General features: G+C 43.0%; 3 protein-coding genes across 7 annotated transcripts in view; 1 reads left to right on the forward strand and 2 right to left on the reverse strand.

Annotated features, from left to right (window-relative positions):
- The window catches only part of LOC138950258 (uncharacterized), a 14,831-nt gene extending 14,599 nt beyond the window's left edge, over positions 1 to 232 (reverse strand). For 2 of the 3 annotated variants that reach the window (XR_011450574.1, XM_070322001.1), the window contains exon 1: positions 114 to 232. The gene's annotated coding sequence lies outside the window, so the exon portion shown is untranslated. The other variant, XM_070322002.1, reaches the window with a different exon arrangement.
- LOC138950247 (uncharacterized) overlaps positions 1 to 13,475 on the reverse strand; it is a 796,434-nt gene that overhangs the window by 191,340 nt on the left and 591,619 nt on the right. The window lies entirely within an intron of this gene.
- LOC138950264 (uncharacterized) overlaps positions 1 to 13,475 on the forward strand; it is a gene marked incomplete in the record, with an annotated part of 260,344 nt that overhangs the window by 169,618 nt on the left and 77,251 nt on the right.

Here is a 13,475-nt window from a genome sequence, read left to right on the forward strand (position 1 = left end):
GAACACACATGCGAGACAATCATACTTTGGACAATCCTACCTCAGAAGTGTGTTCAACGCAGCCTCTAAACCGTTTGTCAGACACGACAATCAACTGAGATATAGACACTTACCTCAGTGTGTTCCACGCAGCCTCTAAACCGATTGTCAGACACGACAGTCAACTGAGATATAGACACTGTCGGTTTTTGGTCACGCCCTGGAAGAAATGTAACTGGGTGTATTGTTTTGTGGGAAAACCGCAAGCTGTTTTACCTGACCTTTTTATGCCACTATCCATGACACGCCGCTAATCACGAAACAGGCATAGTAGGCTGTGACCTATGCCCTCCAGCAAAAGATAGTACACCGCATATTGTATTGAGGGCACATTTATATTAATAAACTTATGACAGAAGAAGTTAGGGGGTAATATGAAAAGTCGGAAAAAATGCCAAAGCAATTCTTTAAGCGATTCTTTCAGAATTCTTCTCTCAAGTTTAGTCTTTGAATTCATAAACAAAACTGAAAAACTTCCAAAACTTCATATGATCATCAACCTGAAACAACCAATGAGACTTTGAATTTCATCTCTAAATGAATTCATAATAAAACATAGAAAGAAAAAAAAACTCCATAATTATATGATCAATACATTTATAATAAAGCATAGAACAACACCAAATAACTCAAAATGGTCAATGAATTCATGATATAACATAGAAAAACTAAGAAAAACTCCATATGATAAATGAATTCATAATAAAACATAGAGACACTTCAAAAACTCCATATGATAAATGAATTCATAATGAAACACAGAAATTCCACAAAATCTATATGATAAATGAATTCATGATAAAACATGTGATCACAACTCCATAAATTATGATAAATGAATTCATAATAAAACATGTAATCACAACTTCATATGATGAATGAATTCATAATAAAACATGTGACCACAACTCCATAAATTATGATAAATGAATTCCTAATAAAACATGTGACCACAACTCCATGTGATCATCAACTCACAACAACCAACGAGACAATGAATTCCTAATAAAACATGTGACCACAACTCCATGTGATCATCAACTCACAACAACCAACGAGACAATGACTGTGACCAGTGTAGAGAACTGGTTTCATGGTGCGTTGAACTGACTACACTGACAGCAAGCAACGAGACAATGAATGTGACCAGTGTAGAGAACTGGTTTCATGGTGCGTTGAACTGACTACACTGACAGCAAGCAACGAGACAATGACTGTGACCAGTGTAGAGAACTGGTTTCATGGTGCGTTGAACTGAATACACTGACAACAAGCAACGAGACAATGAATGTGACCAGTGTAGAGAACTGGTTTCATGGTGCGTTGAACTGAATACACTGACAACAAGCAACGATACAATGAATGTGACCAGTGTAGAGAACTGGTTTCATGGTGCGTTGAACTGAATACACTGACAACAAGCAACGAGACAATGACTGTGACCAGTGTAGAGAACTGGTTTCATGGTGCGTTGAACTGAATACACTGACAGCAAGCAACGAGACAATGACTGTGACCAGTGTAGAGAACTGGTTTCATGGTGCGTTGAACTGATTACACTGACAGCAACGAGACAATGAATGTGATCAGTGTAGAGAACTGGTTTCATGGTGCGTTGTACTGAATACACTGACAACAAACAACGAGACAATGAATGTGACCAGTGTAGAGAACTGGTTTCATGGTGCGTTGAACTGAATACACTGACAGCAAGCAACGAGACAATGAATGTGATCAGTGTAGAGAACTGGTTTCATGGTGCGTTGAACTGAATACACTGACAACAAGCAACGAGACAATGAATGTGATCAGTGTAGAGAACTGGTTTCATGGTGCGTTGAACTGAATACACTGACAGCAAGCAACGAGACAATGAATGTGATCAGTGTAGAGAACTGGTTTCATGGTGCGTTGAACTGAATACACTGACAACAACCAACGAGACAATGAATGTGACCAGTGTAGAGAACTGGTTTCATGGTGCGTTGTACTGAATACACTGACAGCAACGAGACAGTGAATGTGACCAGTGTAGAGAACTGGTTTCATGGTGCGTTGAACTGAATACACTGACAACAACGAGACAATGACTGTGACCAGTGTAGAGAACTGGTTTCATGTTGCGTTGAACTGAATACACTGACAACAACGAGACAATGACTGTGACCAGTGTAGAGAACTGGTTTCATGGTGCGTTGAACTGAATACACTGACAACAACGAGACAATGACTGTGACCAGTGTAGAGAACTGGTTTCATGGTGCGTTGAACTGAATACACTGACAACAACGAGACAATGAATGTGACCAGTGTAGAGAACTGGTTTCATGGTGCGTTGAACTGAATACACAGACAACAAGCAACGAGACAATGAATGTGACCAGTGTAGAGAACTGGTTTCATGGTGCGTTGAACTGAATACACTGACAGCAAGCAACGAGACAATGAATGTGACCAGTGTAGAGAACTGGTTTCATGGTGCGTTAAACTGAATACACTGACAGCAAGCAACGAGACAATGAATGTGATCAGTGTAGAGAACTGGTTTCATGGTGCGTTGAACTGAATACACTGACAACAAGCAACGAGACAATGAATGTGACCAGTGTAGAGAACTGGTTTCATGGTGCGTTGAACTGACTACACTGACAGCAAGCAACGAGACAATGAATGTGATCAGTGTAGAGAACTGGTTTCATGGTGCGTTGTACTGAATACACTGACAGCAAGCAACGAGACAATGACTGTGACCAGTGTAGAGAACTGGTTTCATGGTGCGTTGAACTGAATACACTGACAGCAAGCAACGAGACAATGAATGTGACCAGTGTAGAGAACTGGTTTCATGGTGCGTTAAACTGAATACACTGACAGCAAGCAACGAGACAATGACTGTGATCAGTGTAGAGAACTGGTTTCATGGTGCGTTGAACTGAATACACTGACAGCAACGAGACAATGAATGTGACCAGTGTAGAGAACTGGTTTCATGGTGCGTTGAACTGAATACACTGACAGCAACGAGACAATGAATGTGACCAGTGTAGAGAACTGGTTTCATGGTGCGTTGAACTGAATACACTGACAGCAACGAGACAATGAATGTGACCAGTGTAGAGAACTGGTTTCATGGTGCGTTGAACTGAATACACTGACAGCAACGAGACAATGAATGTGACCAGTGTAGAGAACTGGTTTCATGGTGCGTTGAACTGAATACACTGACAACAAGCAACGATACAATGAATGTGACCAGTGTAGAGAACTGGTTTCATGGTGCGTTGAACTGAATACACTGACAGCAAGCACCGAGACAATGAATGTGATCAGTGTAGAGAACTGGTTTCATGGTGCGTTGAACTGAATACACTGACAGCAAGCACCGAGACAATGAATGTGACCAGTGTAGAGAACTGGTTTCATGGTGCGTTGAACTGAATACACTGACAGCAACGAGACAATGAATGTGACCAGTGTAGAGAACTGGTTTCAAGGTGCGTTGAACTGAATACACTGACAGCAAGCAACGAGACAATGAATGTGATCAGTGTAGAGAACTGGTTTCATGGTGCGTTGAACTGAATACACTGACAGCAAGCAACGAGACGATGACTGTGACCAGTGTAGAGAACTGGTTTCATGTTGCGTTGAACTGAATACACTGACAGCAACGAGACAATGAATGTGACCAGTGTAGAGAACTGGTTTCATGGTGCGTTGAACTGAATACACTGACAGCAAGCAACGAGACAATGACTGTGACCAGTGTAGAGAACTGGTTTCATGGTGCGTTGAACTGAATACACTGACAGCAAGCAACGAGACAATGAATGTGACCAGTGTAGAGAACTGGTTTCATGGTGCGTTGAACTGAATACACTGACAGCAAGCAACGAGACAATGAATGTGACCAGTGTAGAGAACTGGTTTCATGGTGCGTTAAACTGAATACACTGACAAAAACCAACGAGACAATGAATGTGATCAGTGTAGAGAACTGGTTTCATGGTGCGTTGAACTGAATACACTGACAGCAAGCAACGAGACAATGACTGTGACCAGTGTAGAGAACTGGTTTCATGGTGCGTTGAACTGAATACACTGACAACAAGCAACGAGACAATGAATGTGACCAGTGTAGAGAACTGGTTTCATGGTGCGTTGAACTGAATACACTGACAACAACCAACGAGACAATGAATGTGACCAGTGTAGAGAACTGGTTTCATGGTGCGTTGAACTGAATACACTGACAACAAGCAACGAGACAATGAATGTGACCAGTGTAGAGAACTGGTTTTAAGGTGCGTTGAACTGAATACACTGTACTGATAACAAACAACGAGACAATGAATGTGATCAGTGTAGAGAACTGGTTTCATGGTGCGTTGAACTGAATACACTGACAGCAAGCAACGAGACAATGAATGTGACCAGTGTAGAGAACTGGTTTCATGGTGCGTTAAACTGAATACACTGACAAAAACCAACGAAACAATGAATGTGATCAGTGTAGAGAACTGGTTTCATGGTGCGTTGAACTGAATACACTGATAACAACCAACGAGACAATGAATGTGACCAGTGTAGAGAACTGGTTTCATGGTGCGTTGAACTGAATACACTGACAACAAGCAACGAGACAATGAATGTGACCAGTGTAGAGAACTGGTTTTAAGGTGCGTTGAACTGAATACACTGTACTGATAACAAACAACGAGACAATGAATGTGATCAGTGTAGAGAACTGGTTTCATGGTGCGTTGAACTGAATACACTGATTACAACCAACGAGACAATGAATGTGACCAGTGTAGAGAACTGGTTTCATGGTGCGTTGAACTGAATACACTGATTACAACCAACGAGACAATGAATGTGACCAGTGTAGAGAACTGGTTTCATGGTGCGTTGAACTGAATACACTGACAACAAGCAACGAGACAATGAATGTGACCAGTGTAAGAACTGGTTTCATGGTGCGTTGAACTGAATACACTGACAGCAAGCAACGAGACAATGAATGTGACCAGTGTAGAGAACTGGTTTCATGGTGCGTTGAACTGAATACACTGACAACAAGCAACGAGACAATGAATGTGACCAGTGTAGAGAACTGGTTTCATGGTGCTTTGAACTGAATACACTGACAGCAACCAACGAGACAATGACTGTGACCAGTGTAGAGAACTGGTTTCATGGTGCGTTGAACTGAATACACTGACAACAAGCAACGAGACAATGAATGTGACCAGTGTAGAGAACTGGTTTCATGGTGCGTTGAACTGAATACACTGACAACAACGAGACAATGAATGTGATCAGTGTAGAGAACTGGTTTCATGGTGCGTTGAACTGAATACACTGACAGCAAGCAACGAGACAATGAATGTGACCAGTGTAGAGAACTGGTTTCATGGTGCGTTGAACTGAATACACTGACAGCAACGAGACAATGAATGTGACCAGTGTAGAGAACTGGTTTCATGGTGCGTTGAACTGAATACACTGACAACAACGAGACAATGAATGTGACCAGTGTAGAGAACTGGTTTCATGGTGCGTTGAACTGAATACACTGACAGCAACGAGACAATGAATGTGACCAGTGTAGAGAACTGGTTTCATGGTGCGTTGAACTGAATACACTGACAGCAAGCAACGAGACAATGAATGTGACCAGTGTAGAGAACTGGTTTCATGGTGCGTTGAACTGAATACACTGACAGCAAGCAACGAGACAATGACTGTGACCAGTGTAGAGAACTGGTTTCAAGGTGCGTTGAACTGAATACACTGACAGCAACGAGACAATGAATGTGACCAGTGTAGAGAACTGGTTTCATGGTGCGTTGAACTGAATACACTGACAACAAGCAACGAGACAATGACTGTGACCAGTGTAGAGAACTGGTTTCATGGTGCGTTGAACTGAATACACTGACAGCAACGAGACAATGGATGTGACCAGTGTAGAGAACTGGTTTCATGGTGCGTTGAACTGAATACACTGACTGATAACAAACAACGAGACAATGAATGTGACCAGTGTAGAGAACTGGTTTCATGGTGCGTTGAACTGAATACACTGACAACAAGCAACGAGACAATAAATGTGACCAGTGTAGAGAACTGGTTTCATGGTGCGTTGAACTGAATACACTGACAGCAAGCAACGAGACAATGAATGTGACCAGTGTAGAGAACTGGTTTCATGGTGCGTTGAACTGAATACACTGACAACAAGCAACGAGACAATGAATGTGACCAGTGTAGAGAACTGGTTTCATGGTGCGTTGAACTGAATACACTGACAGCAAGCAACGAGACAATGAATGTGACCAGTGTAGAGAACTGGTTTCATGGTGCGTTGAACTGAATACACTGACAACAAGCAACGAGACAATGAATGTGACCAGTGTAGAGAACTGGTTTCATGGTGCGTTGAACTGAATACACTGACAGCAAGCAACGAGACAATGAATGTGACCAGTGTAGAGAACTGGTTTCATGGTGCGTTGAACTGAATACACTGACAGCAAACAACGAGACAATGAATGTGACCAGTGTAGAGAACTGGTTTCATGGTGCGTTGAACTGAATACACTGACAACAACGAGACAATGACTGTGACCAGTGTAGAGAACTGGTTTCAAGGTGCGTTGAACTGAATACACTGACATCAAGCAACGAGACAATGACTGTGACCAGTGTAGAGAACTGGTTTCATGGTGCGTTGAACTGAATACACTGACAACAACCAACGAGACAATGACTGTGACCAGTGTAGAGAACTGGTTTCATGGTGCGTTGAACTGAATACACTGACAGCAAGCAACGAGACAATGAATGTGACCAGTGTAGAGAACTGGTTTCATGGTGCGTTGAACTGAATACACTGACAACAAGCAACGAGACAATGAATGTGATCAGTGTAGAGAACTGGTTTCATGGTGCGTTGAACTGAATACACTGACAACAAGCAACGAGACAATGAATGTGACCAGTGTAGAGAACTGGTTTCATGGTGCGTTGAACTGAATACACTGACAGCAAGCAACGAGACAATGAATGTGACCAGTGTAGAGAACTGGTTTCATGGTGCGTTGAACTGAATACACTGACAGCAAGCAACGAGACAATGAATGTGACCAGTGTAGAGAACTGGTTTCATGGTGCGTTGAACTGAATACACTGACAACAGCAACGAGACAATGAATGTGATCAGTGTAGAGAACTGTTTCATGGTGCGTTGAACTGACTACACTGACAGCAAGCAACGAGACAATGACTGTGACCAGTGTAGAGAACTGGTTTCATGGTGCGTTGAACTGAATACACTGACAGCAAGCAACGAGACAATGAATGTGACCAGTGTAGAGAACTGGTTTCATGGTGCGTTGAACTGAATACACTGACAACAAGCAACGAGACAATGAATGTGACCAGTGTAGAGAACTGGTTTCATGGTGCGTTGAACTGAATACACTGACAGCAACGAGACAATGAATGTGACCAGTGTAGAGAACTGGTTTCATGGTGCGTTGAACTGAATACACTGACAGCAACGAGACAATGAATGTGACCAGTGTAGAGAACTGGTTTCATGGTGCGTTGAACTGAATACACTGACAGCAAGCAACGAGACAATGAATGTGACCAGTGTAGAGAACTGGTTTCATGGTGCGTTGAACTGAATACACTGACAGCAAGCAACGAGACAATGAATGTGACCAGTGTAGAGAACTGGTTTCATGGTGCGTTGAACTGAATACACTGACAGCAAGCAACGAGACAATGAATGTGACCAGTGTAGAGAACTGGTTTCATGGTGCGTTGAACTGAATACACTGACAACAAGCAACGAGACAATGAATGTGACCAGTGTAGAGAACTGGTTTCAAGGTGCGTTGAACTGAATACACTGACAAAAAGCAACGAGACAATGAATGTGACCAGTGTAGAGAACTGGTTTCATGGTGCGTTGAACTGAATACACTGACAACAAGCAACGAGACAATGAATGTGACCAGTGTAGAGAACTGGTTTCATGGTGCGTTGAACTGAATACACTGACAAAAAGCAACGAGACAATGAATGTGACCAGTGTAGAGAACTGGTTTCATGGTGCGTTGAACTGAATACACTGACAAAAAGCAACGAGACAATGAATGTGACCAGTGTAGAGAACTGGTTTCATGGTGCGTTGAACTGAATACACTGACAACAAGCAACGAGACAATGAATGTGACCAGTGTAGAGAACTGGTTTCATGGTGCGTTGAACTGAATACACTGACAGCAAGCAACGAGACAATGAATGTGACCAGTGTAGAGAACTGGTTTCATGGTGCGTTGAACTGAATACACTGACAAAAAGCAACGAGACAATGAATGTGACCAGTGTAGAGAACTGGTTTCAAGGTGCGTTGAACTGAATACACTGACAACAACCAACGAGACAATGAATGTGACCAGTGTAGAGAACTGGTTTCATGGTGCGTTGAACTGAATACACTGACTGATAACAAACAACGAGACAATGAATGTGACCAGTGTAGAGAACTGGTTTCATGGTGCGTTGAACTGAATACACTGACAACAAGCAACGAGACAATGAATGTGACCAGTGTAGAGAACTGGTTTCATGGTGCGTTGAACTGAATACACTGACAACAAGCAACGAGACAATGAATGTGACCAGTGTAGAGAACTGGTTTCATGGTGCGTTGAACTGAATACACTGACAGCAAGCAACGAGACAATGAATGTGACCAGTGTAGAGAACTGGTTTCATGGTGCGTTGAACTGAATACACTGACAACAACGAGACAATGAATGTGATCAGTGTAGAGAACTGGTTTCATGGTGCGTTGAACTGAATACACTGACAACAAGCAACGAGACAATGAATGTGACCAGTGTAGAGAACTGGTTTCATGGTGCGTTGAACTGAATACACTGACAGCAAGCAACGAGACAATGAATGTGACCAGTGTAGAGAACTGGTTTCATGGTGCGTTGAACTGAATACACTGACAGCAAGCAACGAGACAATGAATGTGACCAGTGTAGAGAACTGGTTTCATGGTGCGTTGAACTGAATACACTGACAACAAGCAACGAGACAATGAATGTGACCAGTGTAGAGAACTGGTTTCATGGTGCGTTGAACTGAATACACTGACAGCAAGCAACGAGACAATGAATGTGACCAGTGTAGAGAACTGGTTTCATGGTGCGTTGAACTGAATACACTGACAACAAGCAACGAGACAATGAATGTGACCAGTGTAGAGAACTGGTTTCATGGTGCGTTGAACTGAATACACTGACAGCAAGCAACGAGACAATGAATGTGACCAGTGTAGAGAACTGGTTTCATGGTGCGTTGAACTGAATACACTGACAGCAAGCAACGAGACAATGAATGTGACCAGTGTAGAGAACTGGTTTCATGGTGCGTTGAACTGAATACACTGACAGCAAGCAACGAGACAATGAATGTGACCAGTGTAGAGAACTGGTTTCATGGTGCGTTGAACTGAATACACTGACAGCAAGCAACGAGACAATGAATGTGACCAGTGTAGAGAACTGGTTTCATGGTGCGTTGAACTGAATACACTGACAGCAAGCAACGAGACAATGAATGTGACCAGTGTAGAGAACTGGTTTCATGGTGCGTTGAACTGAATACACTGACAACAAGCAACGAGACAATGAATGTGACCAGTGTAGAGAACTGGTTTCATGGTGCGTTGAACTGAATACACTGACAGCAACGAGACAATGACTGTGACCAGTGTAGAGAACTGGTTTCATGGTGCGTTGAACTGAATACACTGACAACAAGCAACGAGACAATGAATGTGACCAGTGTAGAGAACTGGTTTCATGGTGCGTTGAACTGAATACACTGACAGCAACGAGACAATGACTGTGACCAGTGTAGAGAACTGGTTTCATGGTGCGTTGAACTGAATACACTGACAGCAAGCAACGAGACAATGAATGTGACCAGTGTAGAGAACTGGTTTCATGGTGCGTTGAACTGAATACACTGACAGCAACGAGACAATGAATGTGACCAGTGTAGAGAACTGGTTTCATGGTGCGTTGTACTGAATACACTGACAACAAGCAACGAGACAATGAATGTGATCAGTGTAGAGAACTGGTTTCATGGTGCGTTGAACTGAATACACTGACAACAACGAGACAACGACTGTGATCAGTGTAGAGAACTGGTTTCATGGTGCGTTGAACTGAATACACTGACAGCAAGCAACGAGACAATGACTGTGATCAGTGTAGAGAACTGGTTTCATGGTGCGTTGAACTGAATACACTGACAACAACGAGACAATGACTGTGACCAGTGTAGAGAACTGGTTTCATGGTGCGTTGTACTGAATACACTGACAGCAAGCAACGAGACAATGAATGTGACCAGTGTAGAGAACTGGTTTCATGGTGCGTTGAACTGAATACACTGACAGCAAGCAACGAGACAATGAATGTGACCAGTGTAGAGAACTGGTTTCATGGTGCGTTGAACTGAATACACTGACAGCAAGCAACGAGACAATGACTGTGATCAGTGTAGAGAACTGGTTTCATGGTGCGTTGAACTGAATACACTGACAACAACGAGACAATGAATGTGACCAGTGTAGAGAACTGGTTTCATGGTGCGTTGTACTGAATACACTGACAGCAAGCAACGAGACAATGAATGTGACCAGTGTAGAGAACTGGTTTCATGGTGCGTTGTACTGAATACACTGACAGCAAGCAACGAGACAATGAATGTGACCAGTGTAGAGAACTGGTTTCATGGTGCGTTGAACTGAATACACTGACAACAACAACGAGACAATGAATGTGACCAGTGTAGAGAACTGGTTTCATGGTGCGTTGAACTGAATACACTGACAACAAGCAACGAGACAATGAATGTGACCAGTGTAGAGAACTGGTTTCATGGTGCGTTGAACTGAATACGCTGACAACAACGAGACAATGAATGTGACCAGTGTAGAGAACTGGTTTCAAGGTGCGTTGAACTGAATACACTGACAGCAAGCAACGAGACAATGAATGTGACCAGTGTAGAGAACTGGTTTCATGGTGCGTTGAACTGAATACACTGACAGCAAGCAACGAGACAATGAATGTGACCAGTGTAGAGAACTGGTTTCATGGTGCGTTGAACTGAATACACTGACAGCAAGCAACGAGACAATGAATGTGACCAGTGTAGAGAACTGGTTTCATGGTGCGTTGTACTGAATACACTGACAGCAACGAGACAATGAATGTGACCAGTGTAGAGAACTGGTTTCATGGTGCGTTGAACTGAATACACTGACAACAAGCAACGAGACAATGAATGTGACCAGTGTAGAGAACTGGTTTCATGGTGCGTTGAACTGAATACACTGACAGCAACGAGACAATGAATGTGACCAGTGTAGAGAACTGGTTTCATGGTGCGTTGAACTGAATACACTGACAACAAGCAACGAGACAATGAATGTGACCAGTGTAGAGAACTGGTTTCATGGTGCGTTGTACTGAATACACTGACAGCAAGCAACGAGACAATGAATGTGACCAGTGTAGAGAACTGGTTTCATGGTGCGTTGAACTGAATACACAGACAACAAGCAACGAGACAATGAATGTGACCAGTGTAGAGAACTGGTTTCATGGTGCGTGAACTGAATACACTGACAGCAAGCAACGAGACAATGAATGTGATCAGTGTAGAGAACTGGTTTCATGGTGCGTTGTACTGAATACACTGACAGCAACGAGACAATGAATGTGATCAGTGTAGAGAACTGGTTTCATGGTGCGTTGAACTGAATACACTGACAGCAAGCAACGAGACAATGACTGTGACCAGTGTAGAGAACTGGTTTCATGGTGCGTTGAACTGATTACACTGACAACAACGAGACAATGAATGTGATCAGTGTAGAGAACTGGTTTCATGGTGCGTTGAACTGAATACACTGACAGCAACGAGACAATGAATGTGATCAGTGTAGAGAACTGGTTTCATGGTGCGTTGAACTGAATACACTGACAGCAAGCAACGAGACAATGAATGTGACCAGTGTAGAGAACTGGTTTCATGGTGCGTTGAACTGAATACACTGACAGCAAGCAACGAGACAATGAATGTGACCAGTGTAGAGAACTGGTTTCATGGTGCGTTGAACTGAATACACTGACAGCAAGCAACGAGACAATGAATGTGATCAGTGTAGAGAACTGGTTTCATGGTGCGTTGTACTGAATACACTGACAGCAAGCAACGAGACAATGAATGTGATCAGTGTAGAGAACTGGTTTCATGGTGCGTTGTACTGAATACACTGACAGCAAGCAACGAGACAATGAATGTGATCAGTGTAGAGAACTGGTTTCATGGTGCGTTGTACTGAATACACTGACAGCAAGCAACGAGACAATGAATGTGATCAGTGTAGAGAACTGGTTTCATGGTGCGTTGAACTGAATACACTGACAGCAAGCAACGAGACAATGAATGTGATCAGTGTAGAGAACTGGTTTCATGGTGCGTTGTACTGAATACACTGACAGCAACGAGACAATGAATGTGATCAGTGTAGAGAACTGGTTTCATGGTGCGTTGAACTGAATACACTGACAGCAAGCAACGAGACAATGAATGTGACCAGTGTAGAGAACTGGTTTCATGGTGCGTTGAACTGAATACACTGACAGCAAGCAACGAGACAATGAATGTGACCAGTGTAGAGAACTGGTTTCATGGTGCGTTGAACTGAATACACTGACAGCAAGCAACGAGACAATGAATGTGACCAGTGTAGAGAACTGGTTTCATGGTGCGTTGAACTGAATACACTGACAGCAAGCAACGAGACAATGAATGTGACCAGTGTAGAGAACTGGTTTCATGGTGCGTTGAACTGAATACACTGACAGCAAGCAACGAGACAATGAATGTGACCAGTGTAGAGAACTGGTTTCATGGTGCGTTGAACTGAATACACTGACAGCAAGCAACGAGACAATGAATGTGACCAGTGTAGAGAACTGGTTTCATGGTGCGTTGAACTGAATACACTGACAACAAGCAACGAGACAATGAATGTGACCAGTGTAGAGAACTGGTTTCATGGTGCGTTGAACTGACTACACTGACAGCAAGCAACGAGACAATGAATGTGACCAGTGTAGAGAACTGGTTTCATGGTGCGTTGAACTGACTACACTGACAGCAAGCAACGAGACAATGAATGTGATCAGTGTAGAGAACTGGTTTCATGGTGCGTTGAACTGACTACACTGACAGCAAGCAACGAGACAATGAATGTGATCAGTGTAGAGAACTGGTTTCATGGTGCGTTGAACTGAATACACTGACAGCAAGCAACG

Source organism: Littorina saxatilis, linkage group LG16 (assembly GCF_037325665.1).
Source record: "Littorina saxatilis isolate snail1 linkage group LG16, US_GU_Lsax_2.0, whole genome shotgun sequence".
NCBI lineage: Eukaryota > Metazoa > Mollusca > Gastropoda > Littorinimorpha > Littorinidae > Littorina > Littorina saxatilis.